This window comes from Hippocampus zosterae, chromosome 10, assembly GCF_025434085.1.
Source record: "Hippocampus zosterae strain Florida chromosome 10, ASM2543408v3, whole genome shotgun sequence".
Lineage (NCBI taxonomy): Eukaryota > Metazoa > Chordata > Actinopteri > Syngnathiformes > Syngnathidae > Hippocampus > Hippocampus zosterae.
Window position 1 is genome coordinate 2,393,724 of NC_067460.1, and position 27,552 is coordinate 2,421,275.

At 42.4% G+C, this 27,552-nt stretch overlaps 1 long non-coding RNA gene across 1 annotated transcript; it reads right to left on the minus strand.

The window, feature by feature from the left end:
- Window positions 1-16,306: 16,306 nt before the first annotated feature.
- LOC127609304 (uncharacterized) lies at window positions 16,307-17,242 on the minus strand. Its single transcript, XR_007964524.1, has 2 exons — window positions 17,078-17,242; window positions 16,307-16,584 (listed from the first exon to the last, which is right to left on the minus strand). It is a non-coding gene; the product is annotated as an uncharacterized LOC127609304 (long non-coding RNA).
- Between the last annotated feature and the right edge of the window lie 10,310 nt (window positions 17,243-27,552).

Genomic DNA, 27,552 nt, shown 5'->3' on the forward strand with positions numbered 1-27,552 from the left:
TATTGGCTCAATGGCAAAAACACAAATGTTGGTACACTGATCTAAAACCATGCATTTGCATGTTTTACAATGACTTCAAATAATATGTTAGTGCCATTCAATAATCCACAAAGGTGAAAGGCATTACAACCTTGGATCAATGTGTTCTTTAGGATGTATTTTCTGTATTATAAATCGTACCAGCCATTAATGCATCATAAAGAATAAATAAACATTAGTTCTGTCAAAACATTAAAATATTTAATCTTGATTAAAAATGCAACTGTCATAATTAACTCTCCTAATTGTTTATCGCTTCTAACTTTCCTATTATGTTTTTGTCCTATTTTTCCCCCGTTTTAATGTTCTCATCAACATGGAATCATGGATCCGTTTCCTTTGTGCAAAATGTAAATATTTACTGAAACATTTTCGTTTTCCAATTTTACATGAACATTTTTCACTTGGAGCAGTTATTCACACATAATCTCTCACACAATATTACTGTCCATCAACAACAGTGAACAAAAATATTTTGCCACACAACAGCTCCTTTAACAGCTCTTCTTAGGGAATCAAAACAGCAATATAAAATGATAAAGTGCACATCTAAGGTAAACTACTACTCAGCCTATAGTGGATTTCAGCCATGGTTGCATACTTCGTTTTACTTAAATTTGCTTTTGTCATGATTCGGTTTAGGGACCAAAAGGTGGCACTGTAGGGCTCCCCTGGCAGCTGCACACCTGCTGGTCATAACTAATTAGGGCTTTAAAAGGACTCCCAGCCCGAACACTCAGTGGCGGGTCATTGTTTGCTATTGCTACTGTCATGCTTTGTTGGTTGCTGTTGCTTCTTGCTACTTTCATGTTTGTTTCAGTCATGTTTAGTTCATTGTTATGTTTTAGCTTCAGTCCTGTTTTGGTCATGTTGAGACCATTGAGAAGAATTTTTAGTTTCTGCCATGGTTTTTGTGTTTTACTTTGTACTTTGTTTAGGATTTAGTTTTCTTGTTCTAAATACACTTCTTCAAATACACTCTGCTCCTCTCTCCTGACTGCTTTTTGGGGTCCACCACCACCTCGCAACGTGACAGCTTTGAACACAGCAGTCAGGCTATGTTGATTCTGTTGGTCCTTCTTGCGCGGAAGTCTCTCTTTGGTTTTGTGCAGACATCATTTCGGATGACTACACTTGGTTTGAGGCACAACACTGGAGATGTTTTTTTATTTTCGGTGTGGTCGCTACCACTGCACCGCTGAACTCTAGATGTGCCTCAGCGCACCGTCATTGTCAGATGAACACAGGGAAGCTCCACCCCCTTTATTTATATGGGCACGGAACACAGTAACCTTCCACACAAAATAGTTCCAAACAAGTAACATTCGTGTCAGTGGCAGACATCGTACTCAACAGGATACCTGCTCTTTATTCACCAAAGGCTCATCAACCTAGTCTCTCATTTCTCTATAAATACGTCAATTAGTGCATAGCTGTTCCCTCCCCATGACGTATTAATACGTCAATCCCGTGTTTTCATGGGGGGGGGGGGGCAAGAGAGTCTGAAGCAACTTCTCACCACAGGATTAGGCTTGACGGCAATGTTAAATAGCAAAAAAATGGCCATCGGGTGGCAGTGGTGTAACAATCAACCAGGATCAAGCCGCAGAAGTAAGTCAAGTCAAGTCAAGTCAACAGTATTTATAGAGCACTTTCAAACAGCCATCGCTGCATACAAAGTGCTGTACATGGAGCGATTTAACATATACAATAAACAGTAAGACGAATCAGTAATAAGTAATAAGTAATAAGTAATAAGTAATAAGTAATAAGGCGGTAGAAAGCACCAAGCAGTAAAACCAATAGCAAATCTAAGTCATGCTGAGTCAAACGCCAAAGAATACAAGTGAGTTTTGAGGAGGGCTTTAAAGATGGGCAGCGAGGAGGCTTGCCGAATGTTCAGTGGGAGGTAATTCCAGAGAGATGGACCAGCAACAGAAAAGGCTCGATCCCCTCTGAGCCTCAGTTTAGTTCTTGGTATGTCTAGCAAAGACTGGTCCACAGACCTGAGGCGCCGGGCAGGGGTGTAGGGGCGTATGAGCTCAGAGAGGTAAGGTGGCGCGAGATTATTCAGAGATTTGAAAACAAAGAGGAGGATCTTAAAAATAATTCTAAAATGAATGGGGAGCCAGTGAAGGGATGCCAAAGTAGGAGTTATATGCTCCCTCTTACGAGTACCAGTCAAGAGGCGAGCAGCGGCATTCTGTACCAGCTGAAGGCGCTTGATGGAGGACTGGCTGACTCCAAAGTACAGGGCGTTGCAGTAATCGAGCCGGGATGTGACAAAGGCATGAATTACTGTCTCAAAGTGTTCATGTGAGAGGAAAGGTTTTATTTTGGCCAGCTGTCTAAGGTGAAAGAAGCTGGATTTAACAACGGCACCAATTTGCCGATCGAGTTTGAAATCACTGTCCAGTTTAAGTCCCAAGTTTGAGACCGTTGATTTCAGATAAGGAGATAGGGGGCCCAAGTCTACAGGATGGAATGTACAAGGTCCACTGGGGCCAAACAATATCACCTCTGTCTTCTTTTCGTTGAACTTCAAGAAATTTTGTGCCATCCAGGTTTTGATTTCTTCCAGACAGGATAGGAGTGGCCTTAATGAGAAGGTGTCTTTCTTGCTCAGTGGGACATAGATCTGGCAGTCATCTGCATAGCAGTGGAAAGGAATACCATGTTTCCTTAAGATGGAACCCAATGGGAGCAGATACAGCGAGAACAGCAGAGGCCCCAGAATTGAGCCCTGTGGAACACCACATGACAGGGGAGCAGTGCGTGATTCAGAGCAGCCAAGGCTGACACAAAAGTAGTAGAAAGGGCGTACAGTGAAGGAGGTGCGTATGTGGATAGTGGATTGGAACATTAGCAACTAGCAACGATGGAGAAAGGGAAATAACTAACTAAAAATGTTTTTTTTACGATATAAAAGCATCCTCGAAACAAAACAACAAAGGAGATGGTGTTTGTGTGGAAGAGAAAATGACTCTTCGGTCACTAATCGAAAGCGGCACCCGTCAAACGAACGTCGGCCTACACAAACATGGCGTGCTACACGCAGCCCGCATAGCTCTCGCCGAGTTTCGAGTTCATCTGATGAAGATGAACTTGCTCCACGTCAGTGATCATTGCTTGGCAAATCATTTTGTGCCTCCCGATGCCCCACATAGCCCACAAATCGTCTCCCCGGCGACTTCCAGCGATGACGGCAAAGAGGCTGCATTGCTTCACATGGCCGACGCTGGGCACACGTTATCGATTCGTTGGAATCGTCTCGTAATGACGACGGCGAAAACGATGAATTGGAGAGCAATTTGGATCCCGATATGTCGGACGAATACGTGCCTAAGGACATAACGGAAAGCAGCTGAGAGTCCTCGCCAGAGCCGCTGGAACGGAGGTAACTGCTGACTAGCTTGCAAGTTCCCATTCAAAACTTCATCACTTCTTATGCCTCATCAGTCACTTTCATGTACCGCTACATTCCCCGCTATACTATAAATTTGCCAGTAACACTAATCATTTATGTACGGTTGATGCGTCTCGTAGATGTGGATGAAAATATGCGCTGTAAATGTGCTGTCTTGCATGTCGCCATAGGTTTAAAAAAAAATAAATAAATAAAAACGGGACACATTTGTTCCGCTCAGCTCTGCTAAAACCACGAGTGTTAAATTCATATTCCATTTCATGTCAAATTGGTGAGCAACGAGGAATGAATGGTGTAAATAGCAGTGTGCGAGCATGTGTGTGTGTGTGTGAGAGAGAGATGTTGAAATATAAGTGGAAAGCAACAATAAAAAAAATAGAAAAATAAAAGTGTGGTAATTGTACATACTTCTATAAATTACAGATTGTCCAACCAGAAGCCAAAAGATGACTCCTCGCTTTGGTGGTGGAAAGAAAGGTAAATATAATTATTGTACCTCACTCTGCAGCAAGATATTGTATATTTGCAACTTTTTATGTTTCTATAATTTATAGGTCGTGCATCTGGACGTGATGGGATGAATCGATGTGGTGACAAACTGGATGGAAGCCAAAAACCATCTTCTCCAGAGCTGCATTTTTGTTCATAGTTCAATAGTTTTGTTGTGTAAAAATAAATTATTTTGCTACAAAAAACATTATTTGTAATGTTCTTTTGTAGGAGGAACACATTATTGACGTATTTGAGCTGTCACAAAAGCAAAAAATAGTGTAAAACGTGAAATGATGCTTGAAATGCATGCTTTTACAAAAAGCTCATTTTCTCTGCATTTCTCCAGAAAATCGTCCGTTTCCATAAAACAGTTTTCTAATGCTGATTGTTTCTATCTTTCTCCGTTCGTTGGCAAACTCTTTTTCTGCTGAAAGAAGAGAGTCTCACCTTTCTTTTGACAAGTTGTGTGTATATATAGCCATAGAACAGAAAATTTTGTGGGCCTTGCAAATCAGTCAAAATTTAGTAAAATGTGAGGGATTGGGGGGGTTGCTCCAGTGAAAAGGGGTGGTATTCAATGAGTTAAGTATCTGTTTTCGGTTTCTCGCGCTGCCGTGGCTGGCAAAACAGACATGGGCGTGGACTTCTGCAGCGCGCTTGTTGTTTTGTTTCCGGTGTATTTATAGAGCAACTTAAAATCCACTGTGACCTATGCCGCGTTAATCTCGCGAGAAAAAATTGTATCACGTTAAAATTCATTTAAATTAATGCCGATAAAAACGTGTAAACTGACAGCTCTAATTATAACTATATTTGAGAGAAAAAAAACTTGTTCTTTTGCCTCATTCAAATCTTAATAGCTGAACATTTAAATATGTAAACTAACATGCAATCACATTTCGTAAATGAATGGCTTCTGGTTTTTTAAATGTAAATTTCATCATAACTTCTTCTCAGCTGCCGGTCAACCTGGCCGATCTTCGACCCACTTTTCTCCAGATTGTCGCTACGTTTCTCCATTTTCTGTTATTTCTTCTCTTTCTTACCGATATTTTTATTTCTCTTCTTCGTGCTACCACTATTTTTATTTTTATTCTTCGTGTCAGGCGTTCACTTTGGCCTGGGGAGTCAAGTTCAGCATTCACTTCAATGATATCTGGCACCAACTAGCGTCGTTAATGGATATAATGTCTAGACCACGAATAATATTCATTCATTCATTCATCTTCCGAGCCGCTTGATCCTCACTAGGGTCGCGGGGGGTGCTGGAGCCTATCCCAGCTTTCTTCGGGCAGTAGGCGGGGGACACCCTGAATCGGTTGCCAGCCAATCGCAGGGCACACAGAAACGAACAACCATTCGCACTCACACTCACACCTAGGGACAATTTAGAGTGTTCAATCAGCCTGCGACGCATGTTTTTGGAATGTGGGAGGAAACCGGAGCACCCGGAGAAAACCCACGCAGGCCCGGGGAGAACATGCAAACTCCACACAGGGAGGCCGGAGCTGGAATCGAACCCGGTACCTCTGCACTGTGAAGCCGACGTGCTAACCACTGCACTACCGGGCCGTCCACGAATAATAATAATAATAATAATAATAATAATACATTGAATTTGTTGGCGCCTTTCTAAAAACTCAAGGACACCTTACAACAAGCAGTTAAAAAACACAAATACAATGTTAAAAACAACATATAAGACAACCCCCACTTTTTCAGTCTTATTTCAATGCAAAAAAAACACAGTCTTATATTCGGGCCAATACGGTAATTGAAATCAAACGTTTGCGATCATTGTTGATAAGTCTTTCACATCGCTGTGGAAGACTTTTGGGCCACTTTCATTCGCAGGATTGCTTCAGCTCCATCATATTGGTGGGTTTTCTAGCATCAACTGTCCATTTTCCGTCACACTAAAGCATCTCAATTGGATTCAAATACGGACTTTGACTTGGCCACTCCAAAACCTTAATTCAAACTCTTCCATAAACATTAACTTGTCCAACATACTTCAGCCCAGATCATCATCGAAACCCCCTTCTTTAACCTCCTAACCCCCATCCTCCGACAGCTCCATTGGCTCCCTGTCAAACTCAGACTCAACTTCAAAATCCTTCTCTATACATTTTAGGCCATCCATAACCTCCCCCTGCCCCAATCCATCTGATGTTCTTCAAATTTCCGTTCCCTCAGGTCCTCATCCTCCCTCCACCTCTGTGTACCCTCTGCCTGTCTCAGCATGATGGGGTGCAAAGGTTTCAGCCGCTCTGCCCCAAACTGTGGAACGCACTTCCACCCAACATACGTAATATTGATTCCCTTCCCACATTCAAATCCCGTCTCAAGACCCACCTATTTCAAAGTGCATACTCCAATTAATTACACACCTTTTTATTATTGATAATTTTATCTGTGGTTTTATTGTTTTGTTCTTGATTTTTCAAGTGTCCTTGAGTGTTTTGAAAGGCACTTGTGTATTATGTATTATTACGGTATTAATAGAATTGCTGTGACAATTCACACTTTTATGAAACACTTTTATGAAAACAAGACACACTTTTATGAAACTATAGAAGATACAGTTTTGACATTAGAATTATGTAATATTTGTTGACTCGACATAAACAAATATGGTGGGGGTACTGCATTTTATATTCCAAATCATGTCCCAGTTTTCCTAGGAAAAGCTCTTAGCATGTCTGGTACAGAAGCGCTTTGGCTTCAGGTGCATCTTCCACATTGTAAACCTATTCTATACTGTTGTTGTTGCAGGCCACCAAGTGCCAATTATAAGTTATGTAGAAAGACCCAGGAGGTAACTGATATGGAGCATGACATGTTTCACCTTGCAGACATGAAACTTTATTGGTTTTCAGATAATTATAACACATACACACACACACACACACACAAAATGTGTGTGTAATCTGCCCCATATAGTAAATTCACCTACAAGGATAAAAATGAACAGAGATGGGTTAACTACAGCTACATGTATTGATCATTCATTCATTCATTCATTCATTCATTCATTCATTCATTCATTCATCTTCCATACCGCTTGATCCTCACTAGGGTCGCGGGGGGTGCTGGAGCCCATCCCAGCCGTCTCCGGGCAGTAGGCGAGGGACACCCTGAATTGGTTGCCAGCCAATCGCAGGGCACACAGAAACAAACAACCACTCACACTCACACCTAGGGACAATTTAGAGTGTTCAATCAGTCTGCCATGCATATTTTTGGAATGTGGGAGGAAACCGGAGCACCCGGAGAAAACCCACGCCGGCCCGGGGAGAACATGCAAACTCCACACAGGGAGGCCGGAGCTGGAATCGAACCCGGTACCTCTGCACTGTGAAGCCGACGTGCTAACCACTGGACTACCGGGCCGCCATGTATTGATCATATTTATCCAAATTGTGTTAAAAAGTGATTAACTATTTCAGAACTGGCTGGTTTTAGTGAGCGGAATATACTGTGGTCGAGCAGTTAAAACTAAAATCCCACAAGCAAGAGTCATTTCCAAAAGAATGTACAAATCTTTTTCAGACACCGATTTTGCCAATGTTGTGGAAAATGTCCAGTGGGACAGTGTTTCACAGCACACAAACTGACTTATCACTGAATACTTTCTATCAACAATTTTCAGCAGGGTGTCAAGTCAAGTCAACAGTATTTATAGAGCACTTTCAAACAGCCATCGCTGCATACAAAGTGTTGTACATGGAAAAATTTAACATGCACAATAAACGGTAAGACAAATCGGGAATAAAGGCGGTAGGTAGAAAGCACGAAACGGTAAAATCAAGAACAAATCTAAGTCATGCTGAGTCGAATGCCAAAGAATACAAGTGAGTTTTGAGGAGGGCTTTGAAGATGGGCAGCGAGGAGGCTTGCTGAATGTTCTGTGGGAGGTCATTCCAGAGAGAGGGACCAGCAACAGAAAAGGCTCGATCCCCCCTGAGCCTCAGTTTAGTTCTTGGTACTTCTAATAATTTCTGGTCCACAGACCTGAGGCGCCAGTCAGGTGTGTAGGGGCGGATGAGCTCAGAGAGAGGTAAGGTGGCACGAGATTATTCAGAGATTTGAAAACAAAGAGGAGGATCTTGAAAATAACTCTAAAATTAATGGGGAGCCAGTGAAGGGATGCCAGAATAGGAGTTATGTGCTCCCTCTTACGAGTACCAGTCAAGAGGCGAGCAGTGGCATTCTGGACCAGCTGAAGGCGCTTAATGGAGGACTGGCTGACTCCAAAGTAAAAGGCATTGCAGTAATCAAGCCGGAATGTGACAAAGGCATAAAGGGTGTGATAAATATACCTTAATTAGAAAATTCTCGATCTGCTCGACAAGGGATGCTTAGTTGAATAGTGATCTAAGGCAAGCTATTAAAGTAAAGGACCAATTCGGGGGAAAAAAACCTGTTGCTCTGTCTGGTTATTCTGTTGACTGAACGTAACAAAAATGAATAGGCAAAATAAAAAAATATTATCAAATGAAATATAATTTATGTATGTAGTTAAGAGTAAACAAATATGGAAAAAAATAATGAACAGTTAGGGTGAATTAAGATGGGTAAAAAATTTATTGAGGTGAATGGACCTTTTATTACTAAACATATTGAAACCGCAAACTCTTTCAATAATTACAACCAAGATAAAGTGAAAATTATCAGAAATGAAATGCCCCAAGTGAACGGTGGAATGTAAGAATCAATTATAAAAGAAAAAAAAATGTTTGACATGAAGTGTTCATTTATTTTTAAACTTGCTCAGAATGATGATCTTCAAAGATAATATAAACAGTGAGAAACCTTGTGGAGTTGATAATACGGATGAAAAACTTTTGCAGCTAAATCAGTGGTCAAGCCTTGACAGCAGTCTGTTTTGAAGAATGTATTGTTCCAAAATTGTGGAAAATATCAAAACTCATTCCTCCAGCTAAAGCCACTAACCACATTAAATGGTATGCCAAAAATAATATTTACTGTCCTGAGTAAATTGACCTGATTTATAATTATTTTGAACTGAACCTTCTTCTGTCTGATGCTCAGCATACAAATAAAGGTTATTTGACCAATTTTGCATTCACAGTTGTAACTAATGGATGGCTGCAACAAATTTAGATATAATAAGGATTTTTGGACCTTAGCGCAGCCTTTGATCTTGATCACGGGTGTCAATTTTTTTTTTTTGTCATGGGCCACTTTGGAGTTACGTCTGCCCTCAGAGGGACGTTTCGAAAGTGAGACCTGGGGTATTATTACTTGTACACACAAACGGATGGTTTACTAGCTTGAAATCATTTAAGTCAACCATTTGTTTGTTGTTGCTCAGTTATTGTTGAGATAAGTGGACCAAGGCGAACTAAATTTCAACTCTGTTTATTACACGTGACAATTTAACATTTCGGTACAGGTTTTAGCAGTGAACATGATTTGCTTTCACCGGCCACATAATGTGATGTTGGGGGCCGCATTTGGCCCCCAGGGTTTGACTTTGACACAAGTGGTCTAGATGATCATAAAATTTTACTTTATAAACTTTGAGTTCATAGTTTTAAAAGCTCAACTATGCATTTCAGTCACACGTGTCAAAGTGTCAGCCCGCGGGCCGGATCTGGCCCGCGAGAAGGTTTTCAGTGGCCGCTGGGATGATATTGATTTATGATTAGACCCGGCCCGCAGACCGCAGCAAGCCGGCAGCCCGCAGATCTTTTACATGCACCAATACTACATTTCCCACAATGCAACGGGGACGCACCAAGCAGTCGGCCACTTTATTTAAATATTTATTAATGCAGCAGTCGCTCGCATAACAGTGATGTTAGCTTTCAGATACCCACTACAAAAGGCAAAACGGAAGGTGGACACTGAGAACCGGGGGTTTCAAACAAGGTGGGAGTCGGAGTAGATGTTCACGGACGTAGCTGGAAAACCTGTGGCCTCAAATCTCAAGAGGCTCTGTTCAAAAAAGCCAAATCACAAAGCCAGGCTTCTATCACGGCCAGTTTTATTGTGGCAGAAGAGATCGCTAAATCAGCCCAGCCACTTACGGAGGGGGATTTCATAAAAACTGTTTGCTTAAAGTTTGTGACGAAGTTTGTCCCCCCCCCCCCCCCCCCCAAAAAAGCAACTCTTTTTAAACGTGAGCATGAGCAGAAACACCATTGCCTAGCGAGTAGAGCAGGTGTGCATTTATCTAAAAGAGCAGCTTGTGTAAAAGGGAAAATATGTCATTGCATATTCCTTGGCTGTTGATGACAACGTTGACGTTTCTGATGTTGCCCAGTTGTCAATTTTCATCTGCGGAGTGGACTCCAGGCTCAGCGTGACAGAGGAGTTTTTGGCTTTACATCCTATGCATGACACAACTATAGTGCATGAAAAAGATACGGCAGTGGGTGCTGCGCAGTTTGCCCGTTTCCTCCCCGACACAATGGCCCAGCTGTGCATCCAGGCTGCTCAAACGTTGTCGATGTTTGGCCGCACATACATGTGTGAACAACTATTTTATTTGCTGAAGCTGAACAAAACATCACACAGAAGTCAACTTATTGCTGAACACCTTAACTCAAATTTGAGGATTTGCTCAGCTCAGACTGTGCGAACACAATTTAAGAGTTTTTACTCAGTTCAAGTTTAAAAATTAAAGTATAATATTTCCTTTAACTGCATGTTACTTCTCCTTGAAGAAAGTGCTGCTTTTGGTTCATACATTTTTGCACTTAATTTAGTGAATTTCAATCAAGTTATGTTTCAAAAATATTTTCTTCGGGTGAATGATCGAAAATTGCTACTATTTGTTTTTCTTTGAAGTAAATTTAGCCTACTTTCGCTAAAAGAGAAAATATGGACTATAGAATAATACCGGCTTCTTTCATTCATGTTATGGGTATTTTTATAGAGAAATTTGTTTTTGGTACCTGTTGAAAATTAAAGTTTACTGACAGAGCCATAAGAAAATGTTGTTTTATTTATCTGATCATATTGGTGTGTATTTGTTAGGTTTTCAGTCGATTAAATTTGGTTCAATAAACTATATGTGGTAATTGTTAAATGTTTCAATGAACATTTGATCAGTCCGGTTCTTGGCTTGCAGCAACATTGTTTATTTGGTCCTCCGCCCATTTGACTTTGACACCCCTGATTTCAGTAATTTGGTTGACAGAAAATAGTGTTTTGTTTTTAATGAATTTCTTTCAGACACTGCTGCTCCTCCTCAATCTGAGGCTCGACTTCCCGATGGACACTCCTCTCCAGCACCCCTGAATAGACCTTACCAGGGAGGCTGAGTAGTGTGATCCCTCTGTAGTTGGAACACACCCTTCGGTCCCCCTTTTTAAAAAGAGGGACCACAACCACCCCGGTCTGCCAATCCAGAGGCACTCTCCCCGCTGACCATGCGATGCTGCAGAGGCGTGTCAACCAGGACAGCCCCACAGCATCCAGAGCCTTGAGGAACTCCGGGCGGATCTCATCCACCCCTGGGGCCTTGCCACCGAGGAGCTTTTTAACCACATCGATGACTTCAACCACAGAGATAGGGGAGCCCACCTCAGGATCCTCAGACTCTGCTTTCTCCAAGGAAGGCGTGTTGGTGGAGTTGAGGAGGTCTTCGAAGTACTCTGCCCACCGGTTCACAACGTCCTGAGTCGAAGTCAGAAGCGCCCCATCCCCACTGTACACAGTGTTAGTGGTGCACTGCTTCCCCCTCCTGAGACATTGGATGGTGGACCAGAATTTCCTCGAAGCCGTCCGGAAGTCGGCTTCCATGGCCTCACCAAACTCTTCGCACGCCCGGGATTTTGCCTCGGTGACCACCGAAGCTGCGTTCCGCTTAGCAAGTTGAAACCCGTCAGCTGCCTCTGGAGTCCCACAGGCCATAAAGGCCCGATAGGACTCCTTCTTCCGCTTGACGGCATCCCTTACTGCTGGTCTCCACCAGCGAGTTACGGGGGTTGCCGCCACGACAGGCACCAACCACCTTACGGCCACAACTCAGATTGGCCGCCTCAACAATAGAGAAACGGAACATGGTCCATTCAGACTCAATGTCCCCCGCCTCCCCCGGGACATGGGAAAAGCTCTGCCGGAGGTGGAAGTTGAACTCTTTCTGACAGGGGATTCTGCCAGACGCTCCCAACAAACCCTCACGATACGTTTGGGTCTGCCAGGACGGACCGGCATCTTCCCCCATCATCGGAGCCTACTCACCACCAGGTGGTGATCAGTACAAAACATGCGGCCGCAAATCCGATGATAAACCACAAAGTCAATCATCGAACTGCGGCTGAGGGTGTCCTGGTGCCAAGTGCACAGGAGACCCTTATGTTTGAACAAGGTGTTCGTTATGGATAATCCGTGATGAGCACAGAAGTCCAATAACAAAACACCACTCGAGTTCAGATCGGGGGGGGGGGGGGGGGGGCGTTCCTCCTAATCACGCCCTTCCAGGTCTCGCTGTCATTGCCCACGTGAGCATTGAAGTCCCCGAGCAGAACAAGGGAGTCCCCAGCAGGAGTACTCTCCAGCCCACCCTCCAATGACTCTAAAAAGGGTGGGTACGCTGAGCTGCTGTTTGGTGCATATGCACAAACAACGGCCAGAACCCATCCCCCCCACCCGAAGGCGGAGGGAGGCAACCCTCTCGACTACCGGTGTGAACCCCAATGTACAGGCATTGAGCCAGCGCAATGAGTATGCCCACACCTGCTCTGCGCCTCTCACCGTGAGCAACTGCAGAGTGGAAGAGAGTCCAACCCCTCTCGAGAGAACTGGTACCAGAACCCAGGCTATGTGTGGAGGCAAGTTGGACTATATTCAGTCGGAACTTCTCTTTCAGACTCTGTGACTCCAATGTGCGGAATTTATCACGGCAATGTCCTCGGCCCTGTGTGATATCGCATCTTTGTCAATGATAGGTCTTGTGCTTTTGGTAAGGCCTGTATGACTGTATTTGCAGATGAGACAACTGTACATGTGTCTTCTTCAAGAATGGATAAGATCAATAACATTCCACAACAGGAGCTTATGTCAACTTATGAGTGAGTGGTAGAGAACATATTGAGACGATCCATTTGGTACTGACGTAGCAGTTTACCAGGAAGTACACAGCCGCTGGTTTAGATTAGAAGTCGAACGCACCGTGACAATTTGTATCGTTCATTGTTGCAAATTAAAGCCTGGGCTTTGCTCATTTTAAGGGGGTGGAGCAGACAAAAAGCAGAAAAGGCAGACGAAAAGCAGAAAAGGGAACGTGTGCATTCTTTACTAATTGCTCAGCGTAAAATTGGAGAGTTTAATCTCATTAGTGAGCTACTGTTCCAGTCAGACCGCTTTGAGGTATGCTTCACGCTGAGCGGGAAGCAATGTCTTCTGAAATACGTCACTCTCCAGCATCTCATCTCACTTATGTCCCATAGCTCAAGACACGAAGATGCCATTACTTGTAAATAAGTCTGCCAAAATAGAACTTGAATCCCGCTGTCAGAGCCTCTCCTATGGATGGCGCTTGTCTGACATCCTGAGGTAGCCACTCTTGTATAGAAACGTTTCAGTCGTTTCCCTGCAGGCTAAATTATTGAATCTCGTAGGCGTAATGTAAGCCGAGCATTCTGTGTGTATTTTAGGTGGTATCTGTCATTTTGCATTTCAAAACGTCTGACCCATTCTTGGTTGGAGTGACATACTTTGGTTCTACACCACCATTCAGTCTACTCAGCCTTTCTGCATTAATGGTAACAGATGAAGCCTGCTTGGATGAGAGGTGAAACACCTTCAAAGACAAACTGAGCTCAGCTGAACCAGCCATCTGTTTGGGCTAGCTTTTGGTTTGCTCAACTGATAGCAAGCAGCGGTAAGGAGAGTTTGTCAAGAAATGCATGAATGCTGTCACAGAGGTGATGTGTCCCGAGAAGAAAGACATGTTTAATACAGCAAGTGTATCAAAAGTTATTTGATTTTGTGTGGGTTTCTGGGAAACAATACATTTTTACGTCTATGTACTCTTGCAGTCACACTTTTGCTGTTACAAACTGACCCCCATCATAGAAGCGAAAAGTTACGGAGCCCCTAAGGGGACATGGAAGGAAAAAAAAAACTTTGCGAGATCTCGCAAAGTAATGCGAGATCTCGCAAAGAAAGCTTGTGAGATCTCGCAATACTTTATTTATTTATTTTTAATGGTCGTTGACGTGCTTCCGGGTCATCGTACGTGTAAGCGTAGACAACAGTTATGGAGCGTGTTCAACCGTTCGTGAGTTTAATAGAATTTTACTTTGAAATCGGCTTTAAATACAAAGACATTAAGTCTGTTCTTGGTGTTAAGTACGGTTTCCATAAAAGCGCAAGACATTTGAAGCGAGACATGGACTCCTATGACAAACTGAAACCATTTGGAATTTGTATCAAACGGACTATTGATGGTTTTTCAAGGAAAATAATGTGGCTCAATGCCTACATAACAAGTAGTGACCCGAAGTTAATTGGAGAATACTACATCGACGTTGTGCACCGTTTGGGGGGGTTGTCCTCGAATCGTTCGAGTTGATCTTGGGACTGAAAATGGTCACGTTAAAGGCTTCCAGCGTTTCCTGTTGCCAATACCGCCAGGCAGCACTCTTGACAGTTACTTGGATGGAGCCAGCACCGCCAATCAAAGAATTGAATACATGTATTGGTGGCGGTTTCTTCACAGCCAGTGCATGGAGTTCTGGTTATCCCTCTTCACAGACCTCAGAGACAATGGCTTCTTTGATGGTGGATTTCTGGACAAAAACATCCTACAATTTTGTTGCATGGGACATATTCAGGTGAGTTCATACATTCTGATACTCATTAATTAAATGGGTATTTTTGTATGTGAGAGTGAGTTGATGGGAAAGTGGACAGAAACACGAAAGAAGGAAAGAAGATAATGGTGTGTTATCACGGGTTGAAGGTGAAGGAAAAGTGGGGAGTGGGGAGATGTGGTACAAATGAGAGGGGAGGAGTGAGACAAAAAAAGCAGCTTCATGCTAAAATTTCTGGCTCATAAAAACTGATATGACAGTGCAACTCTTATTTAACCTGTCTGTATATTATTTTCAACAGGATGAGTTGGATGACACGGCCATAGTTTGGAACATCTCATCAGGGGCCTCAAAGAACATGAATGTCCCCAGTGGTCGGCCCAACGTGATGTATACGTTACCTGAACTTTATGGTACAAGGGACTTCCTCTCCAGTTCAACTGTGCAAAAGCCAGTGTGTCTTTCGTTTGACCATGCCTTGTGATCCAGATGTATTTGCATTGTGTGCTTTTTTAATGGCCCAGTCTGATCTAATGCCACCAAAAGAGCCATTTCAGGCTGTGAACCTGTATTTACACCTCAGAGGCCCTCACCGCTACTCTTTAAGATAAGAAAACCTTTATTAGTCTCGCAATGGAGAAATTCCCAATTCACAGCAGCAAATTTATGAAAGGAAGAATATAAAATATACAAAATATAGGAGCTGCTGGAAAGGCAGCCACTCTCGCGGCGCCATTTTGAAGTCAAAATAACACAACACATAGGACAGACAGCCGTGCAATCTTCACCAATTTTCTGCATACACTTTATAAATGACAGCCATCTATGTTTTGCTTGGTGTTTAGACCAAACTATATTACGGCTCCTCAACTGGTGTGAGAAGTAACATTTACATTACATTTACATTAGTAACATTTAGGAGAGATACCGACGCTTGTTCCTACGGACTGCTGTCAGGCTGCTGAATAAAAATAACAACAATAATAATTATTAAATGATGTGAAAGACAATTGTAAATAGCACTGCGATTTATCCATTTTGTGTTTATATTGCACTTAATTGAATGGTGTTTGTTGTCTTTTTTTTTTCTTCTTTCTACCTAAATTCTTGCTGCTGGAGGCTGTAAATTTCCCCAGTGTGGGACAAATAAAGGATATCTTATCTTATTTACTGAAGCCTGATTTTGACCATTGTGATTTGTTTTATCACTTCACCTTCAAAGGATAATTGAAACTTTTGATTACAAATAATATATAGCCATCATAATTAAAAGCATTTTTTATCTGCCGTTTTTCAACCTGTATAAGGACAACATATTTGTTCTACAATATAAAATGGTTGTTTGTCAAAGCATTATTGGTGTAAATAAACATTCTTTCTTGGTTGCTGACTTTATCTACAAATACTTAGCCAACGTGGATGCTGAGGAGTATTCCTGCATAATTGTGCATCATCCCAATTGAATTTTCACCTGCCTGTAAATGACGACTACGTAATTGTCACTCCTCACTTTCGTCAGCAGGTGGTTTTTTGTGTTTAAAAAAACTGTTAAGAATGATTTGGAACAAATTTTATTCACATTGACAAATTCTTACAAACATCATTCTCAACATTTTAAATGGAATATAAAACTTCAGACCTTTGGGTAAAACTGAAAACTCCCATCTTGCCTGAAACCATCATGAGAATAAGTGGTGCAGAAAATGGAAGGAATGGAGAATTAACATGGAATCGATTACATTGTAATAATACACAATACACAAATGGAAAACAATTGCAGACTGCCCTTCACGTGGTTAACTATGCCAGATGCATGATTACTGCCATGTCAACCTGCAAAGATAAATAGTGAGAATGAATACTTGAAATTTTGATTTAATTAATAATAACCTTTAACAAATGTAACATGAGTGATGGTACGGAGCAGTCATCATTATTTGTATTCAATATTACATAATATAATAATAATACATCAGGACGCAGCAGCACATTTACTAACTGTGATGTATTTTTTAAATTGTGTTACATAAAGTCATTATTGTAAGAACATCAACAGTACAGGTAGAGTAAAAAGAAATGCTAGCTTCACTTTCCCCGCCACGTTAGTTTCTCACTGTATTTGGAGGTCTTGGTTATTAATAATAATAATAATAATAATAGAATTTATGTAATGCTTTTCTTACTTCTCAAAAGAATCAAACGGTTTGCACTACAGTACCGTATTTACAAAACAGAAAACTAACAGTCGGGAAAGTAAGCGTGTCGGAGCCAGTGTCCATTTTGCTCTTGTTACGCTTATTACGTTAGTGTGTGGCTGTATGCCCACCTTGTCGTTTTTCATGCGCGTAACTTCCACCTGAGCGACATTTCTTGATCGCAAGATGTGTTCCAAGTCCTCCTCCATGATTCTCTCCTCCCCCGAGGTAGTGTTGTCTCTCAAATGAGCCGCGCACTTGACTCTCTCCTCCTCCGAAGTCGTGTCGTCTCTCAAATTAGCCGCACACGACAGTCAACATTCGCCAAGCTGACCCGGAAGTAGATCAACACGCATGAAAAGAGAAAGATCGCGACAAGGTGGGCATACAGCCACACACTAACGTAATAAGCGTAGCAAGAGCAAAATGGACACTGGCTCCGACACGCTTACTTTCCCTACTGTTAGTTTTCTGTTTTGTAAATACGGTACTGCAGTGCAAACCGTTTGATTATTTTGAGAAGTAAGAAAAGCATTACATAAATTCTATTATTATTATTATTATTATTATTATTAATCGTAGTAGTAATTGGTCATGCAGACCTCCAAATACAGTGAGGAAAAAAAACTTTGCGAGATCTCGCAAAGTTTTTTTTTTCCTTCCATGTCCCCTTAGGGGCTCCGTAAAAAGTTATGTGGCCCTCACAGGAAAAAGTTTGGGGACCACTGGTCTAGTTTGTATAAATTAAATGTAAAAAATCTCATTCAAAGATGATTAAACACAGCATAAAAAGTTTCAGTGTGTCTAAAAAAATAACCAAATTCTGTGTATCCTATAGTCTTCTAACAGAGGCCACGTCTTTCCCGACCCCTTTGTTATTTTCTTCTCCGGTATATTGGCAAATTAAATGTACTTTAGCAAAAGACCATTTTATAGGTATTACCCAGAGCTGCAGTAAACAATGTTTTTGTTTCCTTTTAACCACTTTGGAAAACAAATTGGCACATTAATTGGCAAATAGCTGGAAGAGGCTCTGGAGCCCAAGCCTTCAGATTATGCTGGGGCATTGGCATGTGTGCCTATTCAGAGTTAATCCTTCTGCTTTATGATTCACCATGACAGTATGGAGCTGAAGCGCCTCAGACAGGGAAGACCGATGCCAGATGTCGGTCATTAGCTCCTTTTCTCGCCTCTATCTCTCTCACTCCATGCAAATACATACACAGACCTCATAACATTGACTCGCTCTGTTCTCTTTGGCGCGCTCAATCTGTTCGTTTTATGGTGCAACATGGTCTCTCTCTGGTTTTATTTTGGAAATATTGAAGTCAAATAACAGTCTTGACTAAAGGCACCCACACCTCCACAAAGGTACACACACACAAAAAGTGTGTGCTTGTGTGAATGTATAGATTCCTATTTTGCATTCATGAACATCTCTTTGAACCCACAGATTCTCGCACCACTCGTTTTTACCCTTAGAGTGCAGTACAGGGGTACCTTTCTTGTCTGAACCGCTTGATCCTTACTAGGGTCGCGGATGGTGCTGGAGCGTATCCCAGCTGTCTCCGGGCATTAGGCGGGGGACACCCTGAACCAATTGCCAGCCAATCGCAGGGCACACAGAAACGAACAACCATTCGCGCTCACACTCACAACTAGGGACAATTTGGAGCACTCAATCAGCCTGCCATGCATGTTTTTGGAATATGGGAGGAAACCGGAAGACCCGGAAAAAACCCACGCAAGCACGGGGAGAGCATGCAAACTCCACACAGGAAGGCCGGAGCTGGAATTGAAACCGGCACCTATGCACTGTGAAGTCAACGTGCTAACCACTCGACTACCGGGCCGCCCAGAGGGGTACCTCTATTTATGAAATTAATTGATTCTCGCAGAAATTTGTTGGAAGTACTTTGGAAGTAGAGACACAGTTTTCATGTAAATGCCCTAATCCGTTCCAAACCCTCCAAAATTCAGACATAAATGCATCAAAATATGTAACAAATACATGTTACCATTAGATTCTTTCACAATAAATGAGAGTTGTGTATAATGTAAAAAATTATGGTCATTTAACTTTTAACTGCATCCTCATCGTTGTTTGCCCTCTTCATGTTCTCTCAGAAGGGGTTTTTGCCTGACGTTTTGTAAAGAACTGACCAAGGACGTTTGCTTTTGTCAACCCTTCGAACATGTTCAAGGCAAACATCAGCATAGTGAACGATCGGCCACCTGGTGAAGACTTTTTCTTGGCCATTCACATTTATGTAATGCTATCGGAACACCTCATGGGCTGAGAATGAATAGGACGCTGCATAGACATATATCTATTTATCTATCTACACCAGGGGTGTCAAATTCATTTCACATTGTGGGCCACATACGGCCTCGGTAGATGTCAAGTGGGTCCGACCATTAAAATTATACCATACTCTGCTATAAATAACCAAAATAATGTCTTTCCTTTGTTTTGGTCGAAAGAAGCACAAGAAGATAAGGTGAGTGTTGAAATGTAATGAATATATCTTTTACAAAAAATGTCATGAAGCTCCTTAGATTTCCTTAGACAAATGTGCAATTTACTTTTATCATTCACATATATGCATTACAACTGATCCCACTGAGGGCACTGAGGGCAAAGGCACAAAACTTGAGTGTAATTGGTATTGAAAAATATAGTCATGCACTTAAAGATTAAATGCCATTTATAAAGAAATTTTTAAACCATTTACACGTGCATATAAAATCTAAATTTAATCCCTGCCTACACCTTACAAACTATGGAGATTGCTATTAAATGTGTATAGAAGAAGGTACTCACATGTCCTTGATAGTGTCTGCTGTGTTGCTCTGTCTCAGTGACGGACTGAGGCTGTTGTTGTTTTCTACTCTGATCAAAACAGTGTGTCCCCTAGTGGGTACTCATGAATTGCAATATTATAATTGAAAATATTAATTCCCATGTCTTTTATGCATTTTTCACTTTTAAATTATCCCGTGGGCCTGATGGAACCTCCGGGGGTGGGGGGGGGGGGGGGGGCGTATTTTTGACACCACTGATAGACACACACACACGCACATACATGGACACGTCCGGTAGACGTCCCTCTTAGCCAATGGGATGGCAGAATGATGCTCACTAGTAGCCAATGGCAGAGCAGCTATAAGTATGTTCCATTCAGAAACTCGTAGCTGCCCATACTGTATTTATACCTTTCGTATCTTGAGATTTCTTTCGTAACAAGAGGCAATATTTTCCTGTTGAGGCATTTCGTAACTTGAAAATTTCGTATGAAGAGACGTTCATAAGTAGAGTTACCACTGTACATCTGAAAACTTCTTTCATTGTCTCCCACTCCAGAGAAATTGTACCATAATTTGTTCAATTCATCACTGTCAGCAGTGTAACATGTAGCTCAGAAAGAGCTACATGTTATCCTAATGTGAAATTAAATTAAAACAAACTGATGCTAACGCACAATCGGTAAAGCCTCTATCCACTGGGCTGCGAACAACTGTGAGTCTTTTCGAAGGTCGCGAATGTTGCATTCTCCTCAGGGTTTATTAAAGGTCACAAATGTTCGCCAAACAGTCGGCAAGGCAATTTTAAAGATGTCAAAATTTCCTTGCAACAAGAAAAATCACCAAACCTGTTGGTGAACGTCTGGTGGAAATGTCCGCCTACCGGTGTAAGCGGGCATTTGCGACCTTGAACAAATCCTGATGAGAACGCGATATTTGCTACCTTAGAAAACACAATCGTGCACAGCCCAGTGTAATGGGGGCTTAAAAGCTGAAAACAAAACTCACCCACAAATTGTTAATATTCAGACTTCTCAGGTCAGGCAAATTCCCCTTATCGCAAAATATATAATTGCCATGTTGCTTAAAAAGCTATTTAGTGTTGATACCCTCTTGCTCGAAACATGATGGAGTAAAAATAAAAAGCAGCAAATTTCATCAGGTGTCTGTACTTGTGGACGAGCTAATATTTATGAATTCCTGTGTTTTATTGGCACAACTTAATGCAGTTGGATTGTTTCACATATTTTCATCATTTTATCAAAATATACTTCCAGAGCTCCTTAAGATCTAGCTGGTGTTTTTTAACTTTTTCTGGGGAACTAATGCCTTGAAAACCCATTGCCTTTTAAGGTTTATTCGTCCCTGAGGATTATTTCATTAAATAGCATTTTAATATGTTTTTACTCATTTGGAAATATTCATTTATCATATGTGTGCTCATCATGAAAAATTGGGAATAAAATTAAATGATATGCACTTATGATTGACAGCATGAAAAATAGCTGGACTGAAATCTTGCTTTGAATGTTAGCAGGACAGTTATTGATGCCTGGAAATCGGCCATGCCTGTGTCAGACCGTGTCAGTCAGTGCACAGATTCTCACTCTCTCTTCGTTGTTCCCCACAGGCCCATCAAAGGCTGATTTTCAACGCTGGCAGGCTGGGCGAGGAGTCGCACAGCCAGGAACAGGTGGGAGGCAGGCGAAACTGTGGAGGCTGGTGAGCAAGCATCTGAGCCCAGAGAGTGTTGGGCTCAGGCCAGCGGCCAAACAGAAAATAGTCCTGCCCCCACATACAATTCTCAAGGTCCGCATGGCTTCATTGCCACACACAGTTGGACAGCATAACTTGTAATGTGTCACTCTGGCATTTGTGAAACATTAAAAATGGTAGCATGATTCCCTGCAAACAAATGTAGACAAGGTATTTTAAGTGTCTTCCAGGTTTCTTTTTGGCTTGTTTTTTTTTCCTGGCTAAATTACAAATAGTGAAATCAATACCCATCCTTTAAAATTGATTAAACTGCTGCTAAACCTGTTACACCATTGAAGTCATCGTCTTTTTTTTTCCTCCTGGTATCCCGGCTCCTCAGCCCTTTTAGATTTTAAACTTCCCCTTCCACCTTCTATTTTATGCTGGCGTAAATGACTTTCTCCACAAAATCTATAGTGCATCTTTAAAAAGCAATAACTCTCACCGGAGTACCATGACATTGACCCTCCCCACCCTTCGCAGCAAGGCAGTGTTCAGGTTCAGTGACCAGGCCCCATATTTGCTGAAGAGACACATGCACATATATCCACACACACATGCTAGACCCCAGGTGCACCAAGAGGAGCAGTTAAATTTCATCATTACCCTTTCTTCTTTGTGTTGTGCCTTTTTATAGGGCAGTTTTATGGCCTACTCTGAAGGTGCCATTTTGGTCCCAGTGGTATACAGAAAAAAAAAAAGAAAAATGGATGTCAACTGAGTGAAAGAATAAAGAGTGTTAGGAAGAAGGCCTGTGCCAAAAGCAGGGAGACAAGAGAGGTAAGAAAGTGTGCGTGAATCTCCACAAGCGTGTACACTGTCAAGTGCAGATGCAAAGCAAGTAAGGCACTTGGGAGTAAGAAAAAAGAGAAATTCTTCAAGAGAGAGGGCCATAAGTTGTCATTGTGACTGCTGCCTGGTATAAAAACAGTGGCGGGGGTAGTGGATAAGGCAGATGATGAATGGGTTGGATACACTCATCCATCCCACTGAAAGATTTGTGGGCAGGGAGTCATGTATAGACACATTTAAAAATAATGGGCTGTGTGTGTGTGTGTGTGGTGGGACAGTAAAGTTCTTTTTTTTTTTTAGGAAGGTGTGATGGACAAGTGACTGGAAGAAAAGGACAAGGCAGAAAAAATGGCTTCATTATCAATGTGTGTGAGTGTGTGTGTGCGTGTGTGTGTGTGTGTGTGTGTGTGTGTGTGGTTGATATGCAATGCTAACTCTTGTTCGTAATTCTGTGACAAACTCCTCGGCTGCATATCTGTGTTGACATGGCCATAATGGATGGATAACATTGCATGCTATACATGGGCTCCATTTAGGCATCCACTCGCTCCAACTATCTTCCTGTTTCCAGCACTGTCCACCTCTTATCAAATCAAACACCGGCCAAAAGATTTTTTTCTGGACTCTGAAAGGTTTACATCAGGGGTGCCCATACTTTTTGGATCGAAGATCTACTTTTCGATCAACTAATCTCCCGGGATCTACCCTTACGCATGTGCACGCGCGCGCGCACACACACACACACACACACACACACACACACACACACGCACACACACACACACGCACACACACACACGCACACACACACACACACACACGCACACACACTATGATGAAAAAAAGCCTGAAAAGGAGGCATGCGACACACTTTTGCAGCCTGTTAACTGTCGTAGCTCACACGTACCGTTTTAAAGTGCTTCCCTGGGCTCTCCTAGATTGCTATTCTTTGCCAGTGCCCTCGGTGAATTGTACACAAAGCAAACTCCGAATGAATATCATGACGATAAAAGATAGAGTGCAACAGCTCTGATCACCAGCTGCAATTGCAAACTGCTGAGCGCTAACAACTTCTGGTGATGTAATCACACGCCACCGTAAATTTAGTATTTACCTGCTTTATTTTATTTTTAAAATATTTTTTGGGTGAAAATGAGACTGATAAGATGATTAGGGTGCGGTGTACATTAACACAACAAATATTTAACTAACATGTACAAAGACACACAAATGTTTTTTTGTTTTTTTCTCCTCGACACTCCTCGGATCTACTTGGGACCTGTCTTAGATCTACCGGTACATCAGGATCGACCTAATGGCTACCCCTGGTTTAAATCATAAGTAAGTCAATGGGTAAAAACTTTTTCGACTGAGATATATGTCAATATTTCTAGACAAGAAAGTGTCGACACTGCTGAAGTTAACTTTAACTTTAGTTCTTTTTTCTATAGGTTTACAAAGTTAAAAGGATCAAAAATATGATTGCTATGAAGGCACTTACATGTATCTGAATAATGTTTCTATAACTGTACGGTATACTAGCTGGTAGAGGAAAAACTGCAGGATATCAGGAAAAAGAGAAAAAAAGAAGCTGCATCTGCAGCAAAACATTTTACTGTCTTCGTCACCACATGCGTTCCAAACAAGAAAGACATTTGTACTCTGACAATAATCAACAATATACAAACAGTAAGGCTATGTTTAAATGACGACTATCTGAACAGAAGTCGCAAAAGTGGGGCCGCGCCCCCTCTTTTTATTTTGAGTTTCATATACATATACATATACATATAGTGGATGATCAGAGTCTGAAACTATTGTCCAGTCAGCAAAATTGGTCTGGCCCAGCTCTGGGGAAGACCCACGTACACTCGGCCCACATACCTCAATGACTGACGGTCCTGCAGTGGACCACATCTGGCATCCATGATGTGAGCCGTATGAGGCCCAGATCTGAGCCACATTGTATAACCATATCTGGCCCTACTCCGGCCCTACGCTGGACCAGAACAGGTTCCTGATAACAGCTTTAATTCAACCTTAACCAAGCCACATCTTTCATGAGCCATATTTGACCCACTGTAATAAAAATGTTTATTTTCACAATTTGTAAACCTCACATTTAACTGCACATACGCTGGAAAAATGCACTTTTCTTTATTTAACAGTGAACACAAAATCCAAATTGGGATGCAGCTTGCTCTTGAACGGCAGTTTTCTATCCATCAAATTGTTGTGCTCACCATGCCCTCTTTTCTTCTCATGCTCTCCTACCTGTCACCATCCCGATCAGAGCCAGATGTAGCCATCTTTTGATTGTGACAATTTCCTGGTCTGAGGCCCAAGATGTGAGGCTGTTAGGTCTCACAGCGGCTGTAAGAACTGTAAGAAAACAAGGACATTGTGTTAGGAAAACAAACATTTGTACATGTGATGACCAATTATTGGTCAGTAAAAATAACCCTTGAAATTTCTTAAACTAGGTGCGACACTGTGGGGCGGAATATTTGCCACAAGACTGTGTTTCGAGATGGAACGGGATCATGCCTACCAAGATCTAAGTGCAAACGGAACGCCAGTTACAGATTAGTTTGTTTCGACAAACATTTCCACAATGAAAGTGTGATTTTCACCAAATTAATTGATGGCAGCAATTAAAAAAAGAAATGAAAAACGTTTGCATTATCAAGAAACAAAGCAAAATGGGATTATATGAACAAAATAGCATACTTTTCGAAAGTAAAAACACTTTTTGTTTCTTTACTTTATTTGCCTTTCATTTAACCTACAAATGTGTCAGATCATTTGACCCTGTATAAGCCTTGGAATGAAGGCAACAAATGCTGTATGTATCTACAGTATATTAGTCTATATCAAAATGACTGATTATCGACCTGAGTAAATGTTTTTACCTGCACTGCATCCTGTAGACCAGGGGTGCACAACCTTTTTTGAGCGAAGATCTACTTTTCGATCAACCAACCTCCCGCGCTCGACCCGTTACCCGCATACGCACACACTTACTGACTCACTTACTCACGCATGCCGACCGACCTTCGTCGAGGCCAGACACAGGTATTCAACACACTTTTGCAGCGTGTTAACCACATAGCTCACGTGTACCGTTTTAAAATGCTTCTATCGGCCCTCCAGATTCCCATTCTTTGCCAGTATCCTCAGTGAATTGTACATAAAAGTGTTTGTTTTGTTTTGGGGGTTTTTGCAACAGCCACCTGCCTGGCATCCCACCCTTCTAATAAAAACATGGCTATGATGCAAAATCTTGACAGAAATGTTGGCATTTAAATTTTATTCTACATATTGTTACAGCATTAAAAAAGTTAAGAATGTTTGTGTCATGTTTTTACTCCTACATGAACCACATAAAACCAAAACATATATTTCCCTGCCCCATCTTTTTTCATTTTCAAACATTTGTGAAAAAGCGTTGGGGAGCCACTAGGGCGGCGCTAAACAGCCTGGATGAGGCAAAATGATTGCCGACCCCCGCCCTGAAGGAACAATAGCAGACTTCAAGTACCTCGGTATACCACAAGCCAATGGCAACCTCGAACTGGCAACAAGGAAAGTGGCTATGTCCAAATACCTCCAGCGGGTGAGGCAAGCCCTAAGAAGCCAGCTTAATGGCAAGAACAAGACCCGGACAATAAACAGCTATGCCCTGCCAGTGATACCTTGCAGGAATAATAAGGTGGCCAAAGAAAGAGATTCGGACCACAGATGTTAAGACTGAAAGCTCCTCACCCTGCATGTAGGCTTCTATCCCAAATCCAGCACCCAGAGACTGTACGCAAGGCATAAGGAAGAAGGTCGGGGACTGAGTGTTAGAGCCAATGTCCAGGATGAAACATCTAAGCTCCATGAATACATCACAGATAAGGCTCCAACGGATGACGTACTCAGAGAATGTCTCGGACAATGGGGAACAGAGGATGAGGTGCTGGAAGAGGGACCATCATGGGAGGACAAGCCCCTCCACAGGATGTACCACCGGACCATAACTGAAGTGGCCGATCTCAAGAAGTCCTATCAATGACTCAAGAGGGCTGGCCTGCAGGACAGCATAGAGGCACTCATCCTGGCTGCTAAGGGGCAGGCCCTGAGCACCAGAGCCATTGAGTCCCAGATACACCACACCAGACAAGACCCAAGGGGTAGGTTGTGCAAAGAGGCACCTGAGACGATCCAACACATAACTGCAGGGTGTAAGGTGCTGGCAGGGAAAGCTAACATGGAACACCATAACAAGGTGGCTGGCATAGTCTACCGAAACATCTGTGCGGAGTATGGACTGGATACCCCAAGGTCAAAATCGGAAACACCTCCAAAGGTGGTGGAGAATGACAGAACGAAGATCCTGTGGGACTTCCAGATCCGGACTGACAAGATGGTAATGGAGAACCAACCAGATATCGTGATCATCAATAAAGGGCTGAGGAAAGCCATTGTAGTAGATCCCAAGTGATGGAGACATCAGAAAGAAGGAACATGAGAAACGAGAGAAATACCACGGGCTCAGAGAGGAGCTGGAGAGAGCCTGGAAGGTAACGATGACAGTCGTGTCTGTGGTGGTCGGAGCACTCGGGGCAGTGACCCCCAAACTGGATGAATGGTTGCAACACATACCGGGATCGACATCGGACACCTCAGTCCAGAAAAGTGCAGTGCTGGGAAAAGTAAGGATACTGCTCAGAACACTCAAGCTTCCTGGCCTCTGGTAGAGGACCTGAGCTGAATGTGGGACGGATACCACCCGAGGGGTCAGACAAGGAATTTGTATATCACCTAGATCACGGGTGGGCAATTATTTTCCCGGGGGGGGGGGGGGGGGGGCAAATGAGAAGAAGAAAATATTGTGGAGGGCCGTGCCAAAAGTTAGAAATAGGACTATTTGCTACAAAATGAGACGAGTAAGAGACCTTGTGGCTTTTCTTTCCTCTCACTCACTGTCTCTAACTTTACCTTGTCTCGATTACCACACATGACAGCATTGCTCAGCTGATGTCGCTCAACGAACTTTTGAAGCCAGCCTCGGGACGCTTCGAAGTCTTCGATGCTCATAGTTAGCGCTATGGAACTCGCCTCCTCTCTTATTAGCGGCCCAGTTTGCGGAAAGTTTTTAACATGATAACAATTAAGCAATTCTAGGAAATGTTCATTTACTCGAGCCACAAGCAATTCACTCTGAGCATGGAAATTGCCAGAATCGGACTGAGTAAGAAACGCTTCTTTG